Below are 16,778 nucleotides of genomic sequence, written 5' to 3' on the forward strand. Positions count from 1 at the left end.
CGCTTGGTCATTGAACGTTTTTGCCATCTGTTATCGCGAAACTACGGTCTGGTACTTTGTTCGAGCGAACGCGTGGATAATGCCACCGTTAACTATTGTATTTCATTTTTAGCGATTCCCCGTTTATCGAAAATGATATCTTTGTTCATTTATCGTTGATACGTCTGATATACCCTTTGGTTAAGCAATAGTGGTGTCAATTTAAAGATTCATTGAACCCCTCACTCTAATGCCCTTACCAATGAATAAATACGAAATTGAAACGTATAGTTTCGAAGAACATTTTTAGTACACATGGGGGAAGAATCGTGCCTCTCATAAAATATTCTAGTAGACTCTACATTCGAAACTCCAAATGTAAAATTATTCCGGATAAACTTGTACCCATCGACATCTGAATCTTTAAAAACAAAATACGCGAACAGTCGAATATAAATAAAAACCCAAGGTAATTACATATAAGTTTGATTAAGAAATAAAGTTCTAGGAAAGTCTCTTTTAAAAAGCCTTCTATTTTTTAAACAAAACCGACCGTTTGTGTCCCACTCCGTGGGCGACGTCCTCCTCGAGTTCGAGAATCGTTTCGCCTGTCGCAAAAGGCGTGAAATTTACGTTCCCGTAGTAGTCGCTAAAATAAGACCTCACTATCCGATACTCCGCGTTCAACGAACCGACCAGAAATAGGATTTCGAACGGGGCACGGAACGATGAAAAATTTAGCGAGTCGCTGTTCCAGCCGATCGATAAACCGAAATTCGTGAAATCTTACATAATTGACGAGGGCACAACGGCTCGGAGCGAAACGAGCGACGTTTCCCTTGCGAATCGAACGTAGCCAGCCACTATCTGTGCGATTCCGCGAACGACCCCGAACGAACGGGACCGAAGGGCAAGTTTCGTGCAAAGCATCGAGTCATATTTTTCTGTCTCACCTCGTGTTGAAGTTTTTATTCGAACCAATGTCGGGTGAATTCAGTTGTGTCGTTTGTTCTACTAATTGTAGTTCTGGTAAAGTCGGTATAATTAACCATTTGTACTCGAGGCCTTTTTTTCTGGTGTCTACAAGCAACTCGAGATGCTTTCTTAGCATTCTATTGCCACGAAGATTATATCGACTTCGAAAATGAGATCTCTAATTTGAGATATGAGAATCAGGTCACCTTTGCCTCAACGACCATCATTTTATTGGTACTCGGAGTTCCAAAGAAATTAAACCTAAAGAAAACCACCTCAAAGGAAAACCAACCTCAAGTGCAAAGGGTTAACAAACCAAGTAGTCGATGAGTCGGTTAACTAGTTTAAGATACATTTAACGAGATACATAGGAATATGTGCCACGTTCGCAGAAGAATATAATATAATAAGGAATATAACATAAGTGAATTAATTCATGAAATATTTATTTACATACGCTTCGTAGACGTTTCTAAATTAACATACGCTGTAAATGATGAAACGGGGTCTAACGATATCATTCATTAAAAGCATTAGAGGTATCCCTTAATTACAGTTGCGCGTTCTCAGATACGGAGGCCATCGAAACAGATTTTTAATGAAAGATAAATTACAAAAAGGATACTAAAAAATAAAAATAAAACCTGCTTCTGTTTCTCCTACCTTGGAATAATTCGGAATGTCTGTTGAACGAATGACGAATCAAAAATTGCTCCGATGCAAACAATTTCACGGTTGTTATCAAAACTAAAGGAGAGATGCATCGATATTTTTGCAAGACGAATCGAAGGATCTTTCTTTGGAATTTTCAGAACATTGATAGGATTTAATTTACATTTCAAGACGAGGGTTTATTTACATATCGCAACGGTATCAATACGAGCGAAGCAGAATCGTTTTCATATTCGTTCTTCCCCGAATGATGTCATGTTTATTATCGAGGACAGGTAATTGATGTTATTTTTGTTTTTGAGTAACACTCCAAAACACATGAACGGTTGTTTTTCACGTCGATTTCAATTAGAATTCGCTACGGTCCGATTATAAACAGTAAAACAGAATTGATTGTTAGCGTTATTAAAGTTAAACCTCATTGAAAATTGCCCTCATTCATAAACATTCATGCTTTATTAAAGGAACGTGAATACTCTTTACACAATACGTTATTTTCAAGCAACAGAGGGAAGTAAATTATATCAGATAACAATTTCCCATATTCATTTCAGCCCAAATCCGCTCCCGTCTAATTATAAACAACAAAGTAACATCAACCCTTGAACTTAGAAATCCGACACCTGTCGAAATTGTCCTCATTTATAAACATTCGCGTCTAACTAAACTAAGAAAGCTACTCTTTACGTATTGCGTCGTTCTTATTCTCAAATTAACGATCCCCATTTTAATCTCAATGAAAATCCACTCCCTCTCCAACAGTAAACGATAAAGTATATAAAACAATCCTTTAAACTCGTCGAGCCGTCTCATCGAAATTATCCTCGTTTGTAAACATTCGGGTCTACCTCGAACAGAGACTACTACCGCATTCCGATCCCTTCTCGACATTCCCAAGAAACCGAACACGGTGAACTCTCATCGCAGTCACCCTCCGCGAAGCGAACGCACGCGAAGCGTTGCTATCGATCCCGGCTAGGTTCGACGAAATTCGCGAAACGCGCGAACACGTTCGTCGAGGGGGGGTGGGGGGGGTGGGGGTGTCGGAGGGGGGGTGGGAAGAAACGCGAAAACGGGGCGGAAGGGGGGGGGGCCGCGGAGACGGGGCGAGAAACGTAGGGGCGCCCCCGAGAGCGCGATCTCTCGTCCCGACTTCACGTGGCTTCTATTGATTTACTACGAGGCGCCGCTTTCGCGAAAGAACCGCAGAAGTCCCGTAGTGAAAAGTTTCGCCCCCCCCGCGATCGATCCGCAGTCAGTCGGAATCTCCTGGCCCGTTGTCTCGTGTATAGTCACGTTGGCACCGCAACAGTCTGCCCCGGCAGTTCAGTGACACGATGCCGTTGCACGATCGTACGGCTTTAGACTGGCTTCAGGGAATCGACACCGTTTGTTTCCGGTGTCGACGAGCAGCTAAGGCACCACGGGCGTTTCACCGCGTTACTATTCGCGTGTCTCGTTTCTCGCCTAACCGTTCTCCCGCACTTTCCGATCGTTACTTCAGGTCGAGACGCCAGGGAAAGGGACATCGCGGACGGACGTAGTCGCGCAGAGGCCAGGCGAACCGACGGTTTTCTTTTTTACGTAGTATGGATCGCCTCGGTCCATCGGTTACGATCGAGATCGAAAGAGGAAAAGTAGTACGGAGAGGAGTGAAAAGAGGAGCACGTTTCCCGTACGTACGTCCGTGGTATCTCGAACTGTGTCAAAAGATCGCGCAGAGCCGCCGTCAGAGGGTGACAAGCACCAAGGACAGACGAGGGAGACCGAGAAATAAAGCGGACGAGAGACAGGAGAGGCGAAGGGGTGGAAAAACGAGCAGGTCGCAGGGCGTACGGGCTACATCCGTACCTCCTTACTTCGGCAAAATCAATAACCTGTTTGGGGGTGTAGGAGAGTACCTAAGGAGAGAGGCCATAGCACGGCACCGCCGCACTAGGTAGAGCCAGGTGTGTCGGGGTTTTGATACGTACGTGTGCTATCCAGGTGCGAACGTACGAAGTCGTCTCTTTCCCGGGTGACGTTGTCGATCGGGTACGCACGGTCACCACCCCCGGAGAGTCCTCGACACCTGTCCCCCTGTCACAGTCTCCGGGCCCCACCTGGCGCTCCAAAATGGGCGAGGGATTCCAATCGAAGAAACGAACCACGACACTCGACGTTCACCGGCTCGATGGGTTCGGGGAATTACTCGAAAACCAACCCTGATCACGAGCTCACCACTCACCGGTATACCGACGACTCCCCGATAACCTTCGACGCGAAACTTGGAATCCGAAACGACACTGTCAAGAGAGGAGTCCCCCTCTCTAATGGTTGCGGCCTGTTTTCATTGTCCACCACCTCGCGGACGCCGAGCGAACGGCTATCCTATCCGAATCGCGCGCCCTTCTCTCCGCCGGAAAGGAGAGGACTCTCGCCACCCCAACAACCGGGAGTCTCGTACGGTACCGTGACACGCTGAACGATGACGTACGGCCGCGGATATCTCGCGACAACGTTCAAACGTGAAGCTATTACCGCACGAAGCGCGAGAGACGAGCCGAAAGTGACAGAGAACGTACAGCAGGCGCGACAACGACACGCGTTTCGAGTTGTCGCGGCTGTGGGGCGCGGACCACTACCTCGACGAGCCTCCCGGATCGTTGGGTAAAACTTGGTGGGGCCGTTCCGGTCGGCGTGCGAACTCCCCACTCTCTTTACCCCTACCATGTTATCCCACCGTCGCTTTGCTCTACCCTTCTCTCTCGGCGCCGATCTCTCTCCATCCAACTACGCCCTCGCCCGTCGTTCCCCACCGCTGCGAACCAGACGACGTGAACGTCGCGGCGTCGTTCGTCCCCCGACCCTGCAGGGTGCGCGAGGGAACGACGCGTGCTGTGCGCTTCGGTCATGCACTTGGCGTGCGTCGTTAACGTTGACCGAGCGCGTGACTCGACCCACCGTGTGCCAGCGGGGATGAAGATTAGGATGAAACGATGCTGCGTCACGGGGTCCGTCTCCTTCGAGGGAAAGAACCGCTGACCCTGGAACCGACGATCGACCGGGACTCGAACGCGCCGGTGGAGATTTGGGACAGGAGTATGCAGTGCGTGTAGAAAGTATTCGTACATCGAGCAATTTCTCAAAAAAACCATGTAAAATTGTAATTTATTAACTTACTTTTGATAAACAACGACATTCTACATATTCTCGGAAATGTATAGAATAGATGGAGCACAAAAAGAATAGCTATTTATGTAAGTCGCGAAATTAACAAGATAAATACAATTAATCGATAGAAATATCGAAGCAATAAGTATTCGCACAACTGTTTAATTTTTTAAACTTCGTTAAAAAAAAAAAGGGAAATTTACGTTAATTTACAAGTATATAATACTTCCTTCGTGGGATTTTCTTTTGATTTTATAATTATTGTAACTCTTCTAAGCATTCGATTAACTAAATTATTAGTTATTCGAAGTAGGATCTTTTTCCATTTCTCTATTAGAGCCATTTTTAGAAGTACTTTACTGGAAATTTGATGTTTTCTAATTCGTACGTATTCCCAATAAACCGATGCGTTTACGTTACAAACTCTACTCTAAATGGTTCGTCATAAAAATCGTAGAAATACTTATTATTTCTATACTTTTACCCACTTTTCCCATTTCTTTTTGGTAATTTCACAAATTATATCAACTAGTAAATATTGTTTGGACTATATCTATCTTAGAGATTTCCGAGAATATGTAAAATATCCTTGATTACAAAAAAGAAAGTTAAGAACTACAATTTCACAGAAAAGTTTTTTGGGAAATTGATCGGTGTACGAATACATTCTACACTCACTGTATATCAGGGGCAGAGATGGGCAAAACCCTAGGCTTCGTATAAATCTGAAGTTTGCCGATGTGTTTGTCTCGTTTCCTTCTTTGGAAAATGTTCAACAGAAGAAACGAGACAAACACATCGGCAAACTTCAGATTTATTCCAAGTTTAGGGTTTTGCCCATCACTGATCAGGGGGTCTCTTACGGTTGGGTAGGCTTCGCGATATCTTGGAGAAATTTCTGAGTTTAACTGTGCTGTTTACTGAAGAAATAAAAAAATTAATTTTGAAAGTTAAATATAAAACAAAAAATGAATTTATACGAAATATTTGAATTTCGGTGAAGTTACAAAAATAAATACCACAATAAATGTGTGATTATGTAGTCTCCAATAGTCAGTAAATAAAATGTAATCGCAGTAGAAATTTTTAAGAGTATTAGTGTGGCAGTCAACGTGTTAATTGACGAAAGGTCAGGGCTGCTCTTTTATCTTGAAATTAATCTGTTCGGTGGCTTCGTTGAAAGAAAATTCAGAAGGCCTCTTGATGGTCCGAACTAAGTACTCCCTTCGAGTAATTTATAATTTTTACCAAACCGACGTACCAATAACGTTTACTGTATAAATTAAGCAAGCCAAACCTCTGTTTATTAAAGAAACAACGACGCGGAAACAACGTCACGCCACGCGGAAGTTGGATAATTTAGAGATAATTTCCCCCGCAACAGCTGCATTATTTCTATTTCCGAAACGTTCTAGCGTAAAAGCGAATTACATTGGTAAATCAAGGAAGTTAAATTGAACTGAATTAGTGGAGAGGTTAGAGGCGCGTGTAGCTCGGAAAATAAATCCCCCTAGCATCTCTCCAATTAATTACTCCACGCGTTCGAGAAGTCCGTTTCAGCCATTTCTCGAAATAGCCATTCACGTTTGTCCAAATGGATCAGAAAACTAAAAACTTGGACTCGATATAAGGGAGCTCTTGTTCGTTGCACTCTGCGCGTTACGCGAGAAGGCACCAACTCTTCGTTCCTTATTGCTGTACACCTGACGTTGAACTTTTTACGGTCATTTTTATCGTCCATCGCGTTTCACCCATTCTTCGTGTTTTTTCAAAATATGTCAAAAATGATGGACCAACGAACGATCCATTGATCGGTAAGGAAAATAGCTGAGAAAACATGCTTTGTTTACGGAGAGCAAGCAAAATGCACGAATGTATTTTTAACGTATATTAAAAATTATAGTTTGACAGAAACCTGATCTATAAAGAACACATCCATTGGCACACCCACGCGCCACGCGCGTAAATCCCGAGCAGGCGCAAGCCCCTGCCCAGGATGAGACTTTATCGGCGCGTTTCAGCCTCCTTTAGGACGTTTCAACCTACTTCTACTTAGAAACCTATAAGACGTGCCGCGAATACCTTCCACCTCAAAGGACGAAAATTAATGTTTATTCAAGTCGTACAGGCAATGCGAAGGGAATTCGGAGGAGCCCGATTAATATTTGCGATAGAACCGCGGAACATGTCAATCGCGAAGGTGAATATTCTCACCAATAATATTCTTGCTCGGTTCTTTAATTATTACGTACCTCTTTACCGGAATTCGGACTACCTCTGCGCATATCAGACGAAGAAATGATCCCGGAATAGGAATTTTAGTCGGTTTTTAGTTCTAGAAGGGTTTGATCATCCGCGACGTTAACCCGACTTGACTTCTCATCGAGATACGTGAACGACGCTGGCGGTTTGTCTCGACACAGAGCGGGACATCGCGACGATATCGGTCGGGCGTCTCGATCGGCATTTAGATGCAAATAGAATACTCTTCATGCATTTAAATTTCAACTGCAGCGACGTGTCATTACATACAACAACCAGGACGTTCAATTACAGTGACGAAAATGCCTGCCCGTTCACCTGGAATTCAATTTCGCGGGAATCGGGGAAAAATATAAAGCCACGCATCAGTACTCCCGAAATTAATCGTCAAAAATATGATTTATTGAAAAATACGATTACGAAGATTTTCTCGTACATTTCGTTGGCTAACCTCGTCGCTGTATAATTATTCGTACGTTGTCAATGGATCCATTGATCCACTCCATTCATTAAAGATCTGTACATCAGACTCGTACATCCTCAGACTCGTGTTCAAAAATGCTTTCGCGTCGATGAAACGTAAGCGCAAACGAGTGGAAAGGTATCGAAATATGGAACACAATAGCGCTCGCATCGTTGTTTGAACGCTGTACGAACAAACGCGCTGAAAACTCCGACCGAACTTGCCACTCGACCCGATAATAAATTCGAACAACTTCGCGGATAAATACGTATAATACTCTACGCGAGCACGTGTGTTCCCGTGGCAGCTCGCAAATATCGGAGAAATCTCCTGGCTTCCGTACTATGTACGTCGGGATGCGCATAAATCTATCTTCGTGAGTTCTGATAATATTCAAAAGTTCCGCAAACAGCCGCTCCCGGTCTCCTCACCTTTTATTTCGGCTTCCATTATTGACATTCGCCACACACGGACGCAGAAACGCGACACACGGGATGCCAGCAGGCGGCACACGTTGGGCTCGTTCGCTCGTGCGAAACGCCCAGCCGCCTTCTTTCCCCCTTTTTCCGGGGTCGCTGCTGGCGTGTTCTTCGCATTCAGCACCCCAGCAGACGGCGTCGTCGCGGTCTCGCGAATTCAAAGCGTCGCGATGCGGGCACCACGATTTTTCGAGTTCCCTTCCACGGCCAACTGCCTGGTAAAACGCCGGGACGCAAGTGCCTCCCGTGACGCGTCGATTGCTGCCTTCCAGGCTCCGTTTTAGAAGAGTACAGGAACGCAATCGACGCTGGCTTCTCTTGTTTCACCTTGATTCAGCTCGTTTTATTTATCGAACTGTCTGGAAATATCGTAGATGAATAGCGTAGGTTTTTCGCATTCCTAGAATATTATTTGTCGCGAAACAGTGCAGCCTACTTAGGTTTTCCGTAGGAAACCTAGTGCGATATAAAAAAAATTGTATAGTTATGTTAAGAGATACGTGCGTAAAATGTTTCGTTTCGATCGATTTTCGTTGGTAAAATATAAATAAAGTTCATTGGAGTTTATTTAGGTCGTTTTAATTTCACATTCAATTACGAAATAATAGCCGGTGACACGAAGTCGCTTCTATGTAAAATTTCCCGTCAACGATGCGTCAACATTCGGACAAATTTTAAATAAATATATCGTTAATAAATTTCTGATAGAATAGTCCGAGAAACTCATCGCTCCCCCCCCCCCCCCGCAGCAGTTTATGCAATAGCATTTATAGCACTCCATTTTCAACCCCTTACCGTACCATTTAGCTCGACGAAACTCGGACTGAAAACTGATATTTACGTTTGCTTCGATTATTTGTTTAACGAGACCGTAAAGAAAGAACGGCAAGGACTTGAGTCTTTCCATTGCTGGCGCATGAACGTACCAGCAATAAATTACCAGCACTTTTCTATTAGCTCCTTGACACGTTGGCTGCTAGACTGAAACTCATGGAAATGTCTACAGAATTAAAATTTTGTCTCTAGACTGTTGAAGATTAGATAATTTACCTCTTATTCTAGTACTTAATTTTTGTAACCTCGTCAAATTCACGAATCCTATCCAGATTCATTTTCATTACCGTTTCACCTTCGAAATTAATTTTTTTCAATTACTTAATGGAGTCCTGTCACCCATTTCTGGGTGACGTGGCGACCAACGTGTTAATCTCGATAAACCGAACCCAGAAAAAATCACTCCAGAAGATCTATCCCCCAAGAACTCGAACGAAGATCGAGGAATCCCGCTGCAGACTGCGAAGTTTCGCAGCGGCCGAGAATCAGCACATCGAAGACGTTCTGGAAAGCGTTTCCCCTATTGTGTCTCGGGTTACGCCGTCAGCTGCGGAACACTGAAGAACGACAATCGCGAAACCAGTTATTCCTTGGCGTCGCCGCGGCCAAGTATTCCTCGCGCATCCTGACTGCACGAAGCCGCGGCGTCCACCTCGGACGGGAAAATCCACCCTGACGGCATCTGAATATTGCAACCTCATCCACTTCACGCTGCCAGCTTGCTCCGTCTGGGCGTAAAGGGTTGTCCCCCAGCTTTGAAGATCAAGAGTGTTTCAGCGCGCGCACATGAGAAACACTGGTTATTACGACGGCCAAAGGAGGAAGTCCGCGAGGGTTCGAATGGAGAGAAAAAGAAATGTTTTTTCCAGGGGGCCGAGCCCGTCGTTGGATAAGACGAGGAGCACTCGTCGCTCGAGCCGCGACCTAGGTTGAATTATTATCGACGAACTTTCAAACGGGGAACACTGCTACAAATTTCGGAAACTTGTAGGCCTCGATAAAAATTGAAATTAAGCAGCAGCGAAATAAAAAACAATCTAATTTCTATACTTTCGGTAAATATGTGTTCGTTGACGGGTGAAATTAAACTGAACGTTAACAAAGGACAGTAAGACAAAACGAGACGAGAATAATTTGAGAGATACGCGTAATCGTTTACGGAATTTTGATAAAAGTCGGACGTATAGTGTTTCGAGCAAACGAGGGATTCTAGTAAAACGATCCGACTGCAATCTAAACTGGATCCCGTCGACGTTCTTTTTTTTTATATTTATTTCTCTCTTTTTTTGGCGATAGCAGCTTTATCAATGCCGCAACAACATCAACTTTCACGAAAATTTGACCGCTGGGGGCCAAGTTGTTTCGGCGCAACAAATGAACTGACTGGCCGAAGTAATAGACATCGACCGCAATGGTTTTCGCAACCCCCGATCGAAGAGCAAATCATCCCCCCATCCGCGGACGTTGGATGAAACTCGAAACTTAAAAACGCGCAGCAACTAACTGTCGATAAATTGATTTCGTCGAGAAATTATCCCTCGGACGAGAGTCGATGAAGCAGCGTTCATTTCTAGTTTATTTCGGACCCGCCAACAGCCATCGAGTCCGAGTGTTTAGGCGACGAAAATCACTCGGATTCCACGGAACGATGAAAGTCAATTCGAACGTCAGCGTCCACGCGAATTGGATTTACGCGCGCGTGCAAATGGCGCGTAAGAGTTTCGCAATTTTTATTCGAATGGCGAGCTTTATGTTGCCGTCGTTTAGTCCCGCGTTCAGGCGTCTGACACGCTTACGGAAAGCCGCGAAATCGCGGAACTTAATACGTTTTCAGATTGGAAACGGCGCGCACAGGCGATGCTCATCGATAGGAACGCTCGAATGCCCTTAATATCGTGACAACGGTAAAGCATTCGTGAAGTGTTTTGTCAGAAGTGTCCTTGTCCTGACACCCGCGATCGTATGCGAGCTAAATCCTTGCGAAGAGCTTCCAAGTAAAATAAAGTGAGCTCAAGCCTAGAAAAACGAAGAAAAGTATCGCAGTATCGGAAAGTTTATTATCAAGCGGACTCGGGCACGGGTCTTCGGAGGATAGTTTTGGAATGCGTCGTTTTATTTAATTATCATCAGCGTGGCAAGTTCGGAAGAAACTTGGTCGCAAACGAGCCATTCTCTTGAGATAAATTGTGAAAACTTTGGCACCAATTAAACGGCTGTTATTCACGGAACGATTATATTGTAAACTCCCAGTGAAATAAGACGAGTCTGCCGACATTGGTCAGCGAATACAAGATAATTTTGTATACTAATTACTTTGAATCTAATAGTAATAGATCAGGTAAATATCGACGATCTGTAAAGAATTCTTCGTAATAGAATATTTATTTTAAATTCATCTTCCCAATAAAACGAGTCTGCCACCATTGGTCAGCGAATACAAAAAATTTTTGTATATCAATTACTTTGAAATTAATAGGAATAAAGCGAGGAAATATCGACCGTCTGTAAAGAATTCTTCGAGATAGAAAATTTATTTAAAATTTGCCTTGCCGAACGTAACGAGAAAAGTGGTGATTTCGTATTCGCACAGGACACGAATGCACACTTCCCCTTGCCGTTACATTTTCGTCAAATTTAATCGCCAGCAGTGTAATTTCACTCGTTGCAGATCGCAAGCTCGTAGCGAAAGATGCATGCGACTCCACTAAAGTTTAACGAACGGTCCCTGCTATTAATTTTGACAAAACATACCAAATGGCGACATACGGGGGTGCGTTTGTCAATGTTAATGTTGATAATGCCGCATTTACACGACGCGTCGCTGTATATTAGATTAAAGGGCAATTTGTATTCTCGTCCCGGCGTGTTTCGCGTTTTCGCACCGCGAACGATGTTTTCCTTGATAAGGCCCGTGGAAAGCTCGTTAGGTCCGCGCGTGATTTAGTCGTTAATTGATCCACGGGCGTGAACGAATTTAACCGGGAATTGGTACACACCGCATATGAACCGGAATGGAATTCGGCGCCCTCTGTAAGAGAATTCTCAGCGACGTCGCGAGTGCCGCACGGAATCTCGCATAATTGCGGCTCTAGGGTAATCCGTTTCAGATGAAAACCGATAATTCGGTGTGTAACGTGAAACTACTTGGACGCGACAGCAATTTCTGATTAATAATTCGAGAGCGGCGTGACGGATCGAGTGCGACTGGCTGTAATTGCGTCCCAGTTCTTTTTTTACGTTAAAGAATTATTTTACCCGGAGTGACCAATCAATGGAGCTTAATGGGTTTTCGATGCGACGGATCCTTCTACCGGACCATCTGCTTTAGAGATGGTTCTTCAAGTTTTGTTGCAAAAATGTATCTACTTGGACGAAAGGTAGACAGACGTTGGATTGCATCGACACATTCGGTGCCAGGTACACCAGCGATGATACATAATAAAGCTGAAATTTTATTTGTATAGAATCAGAAACTATGTACCTATAAAACTGTATGTTTTTTTCGGTACCTGATCTTCAGAATTAATTTTGTAATTCCTTAGTGAAAACACTTGTCACTATGGCTAACGTATCGATCGACGTGTTAATCAAGAAAATGCTGTACAGAATATGTATATAAGACAAAATTTGCCTTTAATCGGTGATGAAACATCCTGTAATAGGATGCAAAGAACGATAAGAAATTATAATTAATCATGTGCTTCAACGCTTTAGGATAAATAAGTTACGGATAGGAGAAAAGTAATGTTTATGGGCTCCATTAACCGTCCAGAGTTCTTTTACAGAAGGCACTTAGTCGCGGGACACTGAGTGACGTGTCGCCCGATAATGTATTATAAATAATGGGACCTCTGAGACGGAGCCACAGGGTGTCTGACTACAGACGGCTGTATCTACTCGGTAAGACCGATAAACGGGCAACCTACCAGCCTCTCGTAAAACCAAACTATCATTCTCATGGCACAGAAAGTAACGAACGTTGTTTAAACGTTGCCTTCTTGCGTATTAATTATCCCAGTCGTTATCATTTCATTTCGTACCTACGACTTTACGATATCAAAGTTTACGATTCGTAATTCGTGATGGCGTTCTTACCGTCGCATTTAACGGGACGATTTCCATATTACGGCACCCTAGGAACCCCACAGAAGAGTCATTGTACTTAAGAACGTACGAGTGAGCCGTTCCGAGTACCAGGAACCTGACCGCAACAGATGTTCCAAACGATAACCATAAGCGTCCCAATGTAATCGTAGAGGGACTATGCCTTCGTATCGTGCATGTTTTTGGACGTTGGTGTTAAGGCTTCCTCTTTCTCTTCCATTTTCTTTTTCTGTTACAAAAAAGATTTTACTGTCGGTTGCCTGAACTGTGGTACCTCGAAGCAAATGGTTGGAAACGTTGAACGTATAATTCGCGGCGTGAGTTTAAAATTTCGTAGTTTAATACGAATATTTACACGAACGATGTTCAAACTCTGATCAAAGTGATTCCCCTCTTAATTATCGTAAAAAAAAAAAGAATGAAACCGTTATAGGCTACATTTCCTAAATTCGTAATTGCTAGGTTGACGCAAAAACGTTACGTCTAGTTCCCGGAACATTCGTGCTTGCTACGTGGCTCGAGGTGCAGCAAACCGGAAGACCATGCCCCTTTACGCGCAGGCCTTCATCAAGGCCACGTCAGCTATCCTAAACATCTACGTTTCCTGTTCGCGGAGGGCTCTTCAATTAAGAAGATTGGCAAGCTCGGATAGATAATTACATGTAAATTGATTTCCTAGGCGAACGTATGCATTAACCTTAACCAAACCATTGCGCACGGTGCCAACAGCACTGTCTTAAGTATACCTAATCTGTCGTCAACCTAGATAACTTCGTCTAGTATTGCGTTAGCCAGCTTGGCACCTTGGTTACCACCTATAATCGAACCAACTCATTTGCAACACTCTTAAGATAACCGATACGTTTAGTTATCGAAGGGATATTCTTATAATTGGTACAACTAAAATTATCAATCACAGAGCTTACGCAATAAAAAATTTTCAAGAAATTCAATCTACATTTCGAACGGCAGTTATCGAATTCGCGAACAAATAATCGTCAGGAAGCACTTTAATTGCTAATTAAGAAATAGTCGATAAATTTTAATTCCGCTAATAATTCAGTTGTAACCCGCGAGAAGGACCTTCTTCTGGCGGAAAAGTTTTGCCAATAATTTACGCGGTCTATCGAGCGAACTGTCGATATCTGTCCGTGGGTTCGACAAATTTTAACCTTTAATCCCATTTGCGCCGCGGCCGGTTAAAAGGTATTTCGAAGCGCGCGCCCGCGGATTTTCGGGAAATAACAGAAACGACGCTGCAATAAGACGAACTTTGCGATTTGTTACCCGTATGAAGTAGAGCTGGGACGGCCGGAGCAGGAACAATCATAAATCTACGGAAAGGAATCCCTATTCAGAATCCCGATAATAGAGTTGCGCGTGCAAGCACGAAGACAAGAGCTTTCGAACGGTACATCGCGAAACACGGATTCGTGATCACTGGAAATCCGAGGAAGCCAAATCGTCTTAAATGTCTGATTAGCAACCGAGATTCTAATGAATTTCACCGCACGTAATTGCAACGTGTCGCTGGTTTATTCGTCCAATGACGGAACTTAACTTTCGTTGAACCTGCCGAGTCGACATTGTTCTTCTTGTCGACCAACTTCTTCTCCTCCAACTTCTGTCGTACTTCTAATTGAATTAAAAATCGTACCTGGAATGTAATTACAAGTTCTCGGAGAAATTACAATTTTCAGGAAACAAATTCAACGTTGCTCTGTTACGAATTACTTCTTAAGGGCGTGTATTAAGTGCTTTCGGAGTAAATGAACACGTTTCATTAAAGAATTTGAGCTAATGCGCGAAAAAATCAAGGGTGAAAACAAATTCGTCGCGTTTCTCTGTAATTCGTTGTAAGTGAATCGAATTGGCTCCGAAGTATGAATTATTTCTCGACGAACTGCGTATCGTGAATGCGTATAAATTTTAATGCGAATTGTTGCGTTACAATTCAAGCCTATGTGCGTATTCTCTTTAGAGTTTCCTGTTTTTCAAGCCGAGTACGATATTATATCAATCGAACGACGATATTGCTGTTTATTTATTTTCGCCCAGACCTGCGTTGAATTGAAATTCGCTCGAGACCATTCCATATCTCTCGCTCTGCTCTTTTTCTAGCGTGAGATATAAAAATCTGGCGAAAACAATTAAGCCTCGTATCGTGCACAGAGGGAACAGAAAATTGTTTGCTTGTAGTCCTCGCTGAGTGAAAAAATACAAACTTCCGAGTAACTTAATTTAATCAAAACGTTCAAAATAATTTGATGTTTAAATGTTCCGCGTTTAAGCATCTTTTTTTTTTAAATCAATTGGTTTATTGCTACTAAAAAATGGCGTCGAAGTACAACTAAGAAAGGTTTCATTTTGTTCGCTGCTAATTTCTCGTTATTTTTCATTCTTTTCGTAGACACGGTACATTGAAATCAGTGTACTCGAGGTAAGGGCAGGAAACGAAGGGTGGCTCTCGCGACGAGCGACTTTATTCCGCGAATAAAGGCACGGCGCTTTGTGCACAATGTTTGTCCTCCGTTTTTCAGGATCGTTATTTCTCGTTGAGACTGCAAAGAGAAAGGATCTTCGTCCTAGTTCCTTTTTTCACCTGATATACCACTCGTCCGCCTAGCTCTCAGTTCTGTGTAGTTAGGCGAGCTTACTTTCAATGCCTGCCCACTCATACATCGCGATCCGTCCCTTTCCGTAACTGCACTTTGTTTCAACGTCCATTTGCTCGTCCTGCGAAATTACGTTTCGTTTAGCCTCGCTCGATATCAGGCGTCCTGTTAATTTTCAAGCGTAAATTTCATTGCGAACGATCCTGCGAATGGAAGTTTTTTTCATGGATAAAGAACGAGCCTTAATTAAAACTTATCGAGAACGAGACTGCGCACTTTATTTATTTGCTAACGTTTCGAAGGATTAATTCACAACCCTCCTCAGATATAACACATCGAACTCGGTCGTTCGTTGTGTTTCTTTTTCTGTGTGTATTCGTCATACGGGACACAATGTTGCATACTGTTCTTATTTGGCAACGTTTCGAAGGGTTACTTCACAACCATCAGATGTAACACATTGTACTTCGTCGTTCATTATGTTTCTTTTTCTGTGTGTACTCAGCATACGGGACACAATGTTGCACACTGTATTTATTTGGCAACGTTTCGAAGGATTCACAACCCTCCTGGAATTCGGACTACACCCTCTCTCCCAAAGCTAATCGGAATGACCGATTGTTTTATGATTTGTTGTCAATTTTTATTAACCTGTGAAAGTTTCATAACATTTAAGGGACAGTAATTGGTATACGTTCGTCGAGAAATGAACAAAAAGCAAAGAATCAACATTAAATTCTTTATTAAAAATGGTAAAAGTGTTATAGAAACGATCCGAATGCTTAAAATTGCTTATGGATTCTAATTAGTTCTGATATTTTTAAAGCCATTCTAGTTATGGGACAGAGGGTGTATAACACTTACATTCACCTTCCTTCAGGTGAATTTTATTTCGTGTGCCTCCACCCTTAGCTCGATGAACCCCTGCACCCCCTTGGAACGCAAACTCAATGTTTGCTAATTGCTAATGGTCCCGCGATCACAATCAGTTTTCCCTTAGCTTATAACCAGATCAAACTGCACAGATAACCGCTGCGGGTTAACGAAAACAGAAAAGTGTAATACCGCTATATTTTCCCGGACGGAATATTTACGGTCGTTCGAATGCAATCACCGGTATCACGCGACGTGAATAACAATGCACCTTCGTGAGACGTAATGAGCCACGGCTTGTATGTGTTCGTTAGCCCACTGCGTTACAATGGAGCTTCCCCGGCGAAGATAACCCAACCCCTGGGCTCA

At 43.3% G+C, this 16,778-nt stretch overlaps 1 protein-coding gene across 2 annotated transcripts in view; it reads right to left on the bottom strand.

Annotated features, from left to right (window-relative positions):
* LOC128895687 (neural-cadherin-like) overlaps nt 1-4,652 on the bottom strand; it is a 64,060-nt gene extending 59,408 nt beyond the window's left edge. Inside the window, exon 1 of one of the 2 annotated variants that reach the window (XM_054158507.1) lies at nt 3,600-4,648. The gene's annotated coding sequence lies outside the window, so the exon portion shown is untranslated. Of the gene's footprint in view, nt 1-3,599 lie in introns of both variants that reach the window. The other variant, XM_054158509.1, reaches the window with a different exon arrangement.
* Between the last annotated feature and the right edge of the window lie 12,126 nt (nt 4,653-16,778).

This window comes from Hylaeus anthracinus, unplaced genomic scaffold (genome assembly GCF_026225885.1).
Source record: "Hylaeus anthracinus isolate JK02 unplaced genomic scaffold, UHH_iyHylAnth1.0_haploid 5, whole genome shotgun sequence".
Taxonomy (NCBI): Eukaryota; Metazoa; Arthropoda; class Insecta; order Hymenoptera; family Colletidae; genus Hylaeus; species Hylaeus anthracinus.